Here is a 6,635-nt window from a genome sequence, read left to right on the forward strand (position 1 = left end):
CGCTTGTTCACGGAGAAGCTTTTGGGGGCTCAGCCCACCTCCTCGGTGAGCAGGAGGGGAAAGGCCATGCACAGAACTTGTGCCCTCTGGGTAGGGCCCCCTGCACAGCCAGTGGAGGTGACCAGATCCTGCTCGGCGCTGAGTGTCAGTGCTGGCAGCAGTGGTGACAGAAACCACCCTGGCTCTGAGGGGTTAATGAGGAAAGGCCCAGCCCTGTGGGGGGACGGACTGCTCCATGGGAAGCTGCCTGCCTGAGGGGGGGGGTCAGGAACCCTCCCAGCCACCCCCTAGTTTCCTGCAGTTGCAATGTCACTCTCAAAGTACTTTGGCCGCTAACCTTTCCCCCCGCTGAAAGGAGCTGCGGAGCCAACCAAGACTCAGCCGAGGGTGCCAGCCGGGGCAGAAGACTGGCACCTCTCCATCCCAGGCCATGCGGTCACAGTGGAGACTCTCGCTGTTCTGGATGCCAGCTGCCCAGTCACCCTGTGGTGCCACTGGCTCTTCCGCCTCCTTGGGGAGGCCAGCCCTGGGCCCAGCCTCCTTTGCCCCCAAGGCTCCTGCTGCCAGGGAGGGAGGGGCCACAGACTCACCTGTAGGCCAGGCTCATGCACTCAAAGAGTCGCGTGAGGGTGGGGTCAATGCTTGGCAGGCACGGTGGCTCCGGCTTGGACCACTGATGGCGCCGCCGGGGCACCAGGTCGCTGTGTGGAGAGGAGACCATGAAGTGCCCGCTGTGGATAACCTGCGAGCCAGCTGGGTGGCTGGTGGCGGGCCTGGAACTGCTGGAGACAGGACCGTCGGAATCCGAATCCGAGTCAGAGTCGGGTCTTGGCCCCAGCTGGGGCTCCAGGTAAGGCCCAGAGAGGCTGGGGTGGGTTGCAGCCATGGCGGGCCCGCTCCTTGCAGTCAGAGCCAGAGCCACATGCGCACACATGGGCCGGGCCTCCCGCTGCTGCTGCTGCTGCTGCTGCTGCTGCTGGGCTTGCTCTGCCCTCGCTGGGCGTCCAGCAGCTGCATTTATGGGACAACGTGATGTGGCTCCACCTCTCGCTGGTGGGCAGGCCCAGACAGTCTAGGGGGGGCAGGCTAGCAGCTACCTCACCTGCCAGCACATGGCTGGCTCACAAAGCCTCAAGGACAGCAGGTGGTTTGCCACCTTTCAACCCAGGCCCTGTCACTGTGCCCTTGGCACGGCACAGACTGGACTGCTTTGCTGCAGTCAGCAAGTGGCCATGTTTACCTCTCTGCTGTGTCAAGGAGTTTCACTTGCCAATTTCTGCAGATGAAACTAGTTAAGAGCACAAGATCCCTGCAGGCCAGGTTCCACCCTGGTCAGTTGGCAACTGTCCACTCTCTGCTCCTGTTGTTGGAGAGGGGGGGCTGCCCCCCCACACACTCAGAAATGGGCTGCTGCCACCAGTGAGCTGGCAAAACAAGGTTTGTTTACCTTGGATGAGAGCTGCTGGAAACGTGTGCAGGAGGGAGAAAGCTACCCAGTATTTACCCAGCACTAGTGTGTCCCCGTCCCCCGCCCCCCATTTCCCAGCAAGCAAACACAGATTAAGAGGGGGGAAATAAGGGCGGCACTAATCAGCACCCAAACCGGCTGCACTCCCCGGCCCTTGGAAAAGAACAGCAGGAGGAGCTCCAGGACTCCTTCCAGCCTTGGTCACCTGCTGTGGGGAGATCGACTTGGAAAGGAGCGTTTCAGCCTCCCAGAAATGGGGGTTGCCGTGACCTGCCTCACAGCGCTGTCTTTGAGTGTTAAAAGTATCTGACATGCATGGAAGTGCTCTGGAGGCAGTGAAGACTCTTCGTGGAGCTGGAAGGCGGGAAGGAGCTCCACGTCATGGAAGCAGGCGCTGGTCGATATGGCCTGGGGAAAGCGGGAGGCTCTCTTTCCTGACCTGCCTAGGGGTCGAGTCCTGGCCGTAACTCCTTCCGTACTTGCACTGGTCGCTCTGCACCACATCTGCACCCCACACAAGAGTTCAGACTAATCCCATTGTCCTTGGGGTGGCCGGACTGCCCGGAAAAGCAGGAGTCCTGTTGTGGGCAGTGGCTTTCACTGTTGTCTGGGAAGTGCTGTGCGACTCTCAATGCCCCCCCCATAGCCTCAAGGCCAGAGGAGGCCAGTGAGACAGGCAAGGCACCACCAGCCTCCAGGCATCATCCTTCCGCCAGCTTCTCTGGACTTGCCTGACCACCCATGGCTGATCTAGGTCACAGTCTGCTCCAGAATTGGGTCAGGGAGACCATCTCTGAGGCTTGAGCAGAGTCAACCCCACATTGCCCTGAGTACCTCGCCATTCAGAGATTCCAACCTGTACCCTCAATGGGGGACCCAGGGTGAAAAAGCGGCCTTCTGATGCTCAGGGTGACCACGTGAAAACCGGAAGTGACTTTCTGAGGCCTTCAGGTGGCATTTTAAGGCCTTCCGTGACTTGGGGAGGCTACGTGCAACCTCCGAGTTTCTCAGACCACCTCCCAGACACCCCGGGGGGGGGGGGGGTGTCCTGAGCATCTGGTTCTGGGAGGGTGCTGGAAAGTTTTGTGCCCCTGGGTGCCAGATGTCTTAGCTACACCACTGGCACAGGGCAACCACTGGGGCCAGTCAGAGGTCTTGGCAGTCACCTGGAGGTTGCAAAGCGGCAGGCACTGAACTCCCATCTTGTAGCAGAGAAATGCCCCAGTCCCTCCCTCCCTCCACTAAGAGCTTTTTGAACCTGCCAGCCTCGTTTCCCCAGGAGCGCATTTGCCTGTTGCTGCATGAAGGGACCTCCATGGGGTTTTTGTCCCACCAGGACTGACTCTGTAGAGGGATTTTATTCTCCAGTTGCCAATACCCAGTTGAAGGACATCACCTGCAGCTTGGGCAGGCAGGCAGGCTAGAAGCTGTGCCTAGAGGGGGACTTCCGCTTGGGGAGCCCTCAGAGAGCCTGCAGCGTCCTTCTAAGAAGCTGTCCGTATCATTGGGTGGTTTGCTGTGATGTCACAGCTGAGAAAGGGCGGGGCAGATGAATGTTCACGCCCAGGGTGGCTGCAGAGGGGGAAGCACACGGGCTGTTTTCTGGCAGGCAGGCAGGCAAACAACACACAAGGCAGATGCATCAAGAAGCAGCCACCAAATGTCAACCACAGACGCCATTTTCCTGCCTGTTTTGGCTCCAGCTCTGCTCAGCAGTGGTTCTGTTACAGGGCAGCTCCCACCAGGAGTAAGCACTCCCCCTCCTTCCGCTGCTGCTGCCCAGGCTGCCCGGCGGAGGAGGAGGAGGCTTTTCCCTTCAGACTGCCATTGTGTCCGCAGCGATGCTCCTTTGTAGGTGCTCCCATGGTGCTGACGAGCCTTCCCTTCTGCCTGCATACGAGGAGGAGGTCTGGAGCAGCAGGGAACAGACTGTGCTGGGAGGGAGCCTTGTCAGCTCCACAGAAGTGTCTCTTCCCCCCTGTCGTTTCAAAGGGCAGTGGCAGCTTGGATTTGCCTGAGCTGAGCCCAACAGGGGCCATCTCCGCAGCCTGCAGCTCTGGCGTGTAGCTGTCCTTTTCTGACCGGTTTTTGCCTGTCCTGAAACCACCCGTGTCTTGCTGAGCCTCCGCCACGGAAGACAGAGGCACAATGGCACGTGGGGGAGGGAGGGGACAGCCCCTCGGAGCAGAGGTGGGCGTGATTTCCAAGGGAGCTGGCATGGTGTTGTCAGGCAAGCACAAAGACCCTGTCACCCTGGCAAGGAGGGCGCTGGGGGGCCTTCCCCAGCCAGGCATGCTGGAGGCTCCAGAGCTATCATTAAGGGCTGTGTTGCTATAGCAGCCCAAGAGGAAGAGCCCCAGTGAGGTGGGGGGGGTGGCTGCGTCACCAGGAGGCCAGGGGGTGGCTTGGCAGAGCCCAGGCCTGCATATGCAGCCTTGGCACCATGCCATGCGCCCCTGGCTCTGCAGGCCTATGCGGGGTGGACAGGGAATGCGGGGAAATCTGGCGGGGGGGGTAGAGCAGCCTAGAGTCTCTGGTGGTGCCAACAGCCTCCTCTTCCAGGGCTGGGGAGATGCAAGCCATGTGCTGAAAAGGCATGCGTGAGGCCAGCCTTGAGGGCCTTCTCAGGGTGGGAATTCTGGGAGGCCAGGAAGCACAGCTCCGCTGTTCATCTTGGCCCAGGGAGCCGGAGTAGCCTGGTGACCGAGAGCAGGTCGTGACGCACAATGCCCTCCGTTCAAATCTTGCCTCTGCTGTCAACATCTCTTATGTGGCCTTACGCCAGATGCTCCCTCTCAGCACCAGACTTTCCCGTCTGCTGTATGGGCGCAGCAGTACCTACAGGGCTGTTGGAAGGGAGCATCAAGGCCATGCTTGTGAAGCGCTATGTACACTCTGAACATGCTGTGCAAAGAAAGAGCTGCCCTATGGTACTGATGATCGAACCGGAAGCGGGATCTGGGGGCTGCCACTTCTTCCCCGTTGAGCCCTCCCTCTGCGCCCCTCCCTGCTAATTGCCGCCTCCCCTGTGTTCAGTGTTGCACTGCACTGCACTTCCTCTAAGCAGAGAAAGTGAATGAGCCAAGGAGGGCTGTCTAGAGTGGAAGCAGCCCAAAGAGAGGCGCTGCGTGTGGGGAGCGGGCTTGCCACTAGCGCTGCACCCCCAATGGTTGCTCTGCATGGTTTCACTGGCACCTGCCCTCCCCCCCCAGGGGCTCAGGGCAGCACACAGCGTCTCCCCGCCCCATTCATTCTCACAGAACCACTGGGCAGTGGGGTCATGGCGCATTCTGAAGGGCAGGAGCGCATCCTGCCCCACTCCCATCCCATCCCAGCCCTTAAGTGCCCTCTGAGACAAAAACCAGCCTGACATTCCTTCCCTCGGGTCTTCTCCTGCCTCTTTTTTCTACTGGAAACGGAGGATTCTTCATTTCATCTCAGACGCCTGGAATCCCTTAAATCAAATGTATAAAAATTGATAAATGGGAAATAAAAAAATACCTCAGAAACATCTAAAGGGCAGATTTAGCGCTGACCTCCCACTGTGCTCAGTAGAACGTATTCCCAGGTAGATTTGCGAAGGAGCTGGCAGTTGTGAGGAAACAAGACCTACAGCCTGTCTCTCTGGCTGTCCTAGGGAACGATGATGGATTCTGGGCTACAGTATTATGAGGAAAGGCGACAGCGTTTGGAAAAAAAGGCATCTGAGGGAGACATGATGGAGAGTCCAGTCCTAGCCCATTTCCCAGCACCGGTGCAGCCGCAACGCAGCCCCCAGGTAAGGGAACAAACGTTCCCACATCTTAAGGGGCCACTGTGACTGCACCAGCACTGGAAAATGGGATCGGACTGGGCGCTGAGACATGCAAAATTATGCAGGGGATGGATAGAGGGATGCAGTGGCGTAGCTAATGATCGTGTAGCCCAGTGCCAAGCTCAAAACGATGCCCTGGAAGTGATGTCACAACCGGAAGTGATGTCATACCTTGGCTTTTAAAAAAGCAAAAATTGGGGGGAAACCTGCCTCCACCCCCCAGAAGCTTGCCACCTGCTTGCTCTGCCGCCACCCCCTAGTCAGTGGCATAGCTAATGCATCTACCTGCTACCTGGGGTCAAAGAAGGTTTTGTAGCCCCCTCACGACAAAATAAAATTTAATTAAGTAAATTAAAAGTGTACCCCTTATCGGTTAGAGAGGCTGTGCTGGGCTGAAGAGGGACAGTGATTCTCCCGCTGCTAAATATAAGAGGATCACCACTTGAAAAAAGTGCCTCTATCCAGTTAGCAGGGTAACTGTATTATGATACATGGAAATGACAGCGGACTCCTGTTAACACCTTATTGGTTCCATGCTGCATCATATAACATCTAATTGGCTCTCAGAAAAATCAGTCTCATGGGTCAGTTTTGAATTTAAAAAATCCACTTTCTGTTCCATAAGGCAGTTGTGTTTTTCTGGTTTTCTGGTTAATTGGCCATAACTTTTGATAGAATACAGATATTCCAATGACGTTTGTTTCATTGCATTCTGCATTAAATTACCTTTCATATATATAGGGAAGTTCTTTTCCCTCATGCACAACAGCAGAACTAGGGGACATCCACCAAAATGGAGTGGCAGGAGAGTTAAAACATAAAATTTATTTAGCCAGTGTGTAATTAGTCTCTGGCACCCCTTGCCACATGTGCTGATGTTGTGATGGCATCTAGCCTGGACTGGGGATTGGACAGATTTCTGTAGGAAAACTCCATCCCAGGTTACAAGCCGTGATGGGTCTGTGCAACCTCCTGGTTTTAGAAGTGGGCTGCCTCAGAATGCCAGCTGCAAGGGAGGGCACCAGGACGCAGGTGTCTGCGGTCTTCTGCGCTCCCCAAGGCACTTGGTAGGCCGCTGTGAATGGAAAAATCGGAAGCTGGACTCCAAGAGCCTCTGGCCTGATCCAGTTGGGCTCTTCTGTTGTTTGTATAGGGAAGTTTCTCAGTTTGCCACCTGCTGAGCCTGACACTCCTGGCTGAGGTCCTTGCAGGAAAGTTTCAGAGGCAGCTGGGCAGGATTGGTGCTGCTCCTGCTGCAGGAGACTTCCTGGGGTGTTGTTTCCCCCCCCCCCCCGCTGGGAGAGGGTGGCTGGTGGTCAGATCCCCAGGGAGCTTCCTGGCAGAGTGCCACTG

This window comes from Tiliqua scincoides, chromosome 8 (assembly GCF_035046505.1).
Source record: "Tiliqua scincoides isolate rTilSci1 chromosome 8, rTilSci1.hap2, whole genome shotgun sequence".
Lineage (NCBI taxonomy): Eukaryota > Metazoa > Chordata > Lepidosauria > Squamata > Scincidae > Tiliqua > Tiliqua scincoides.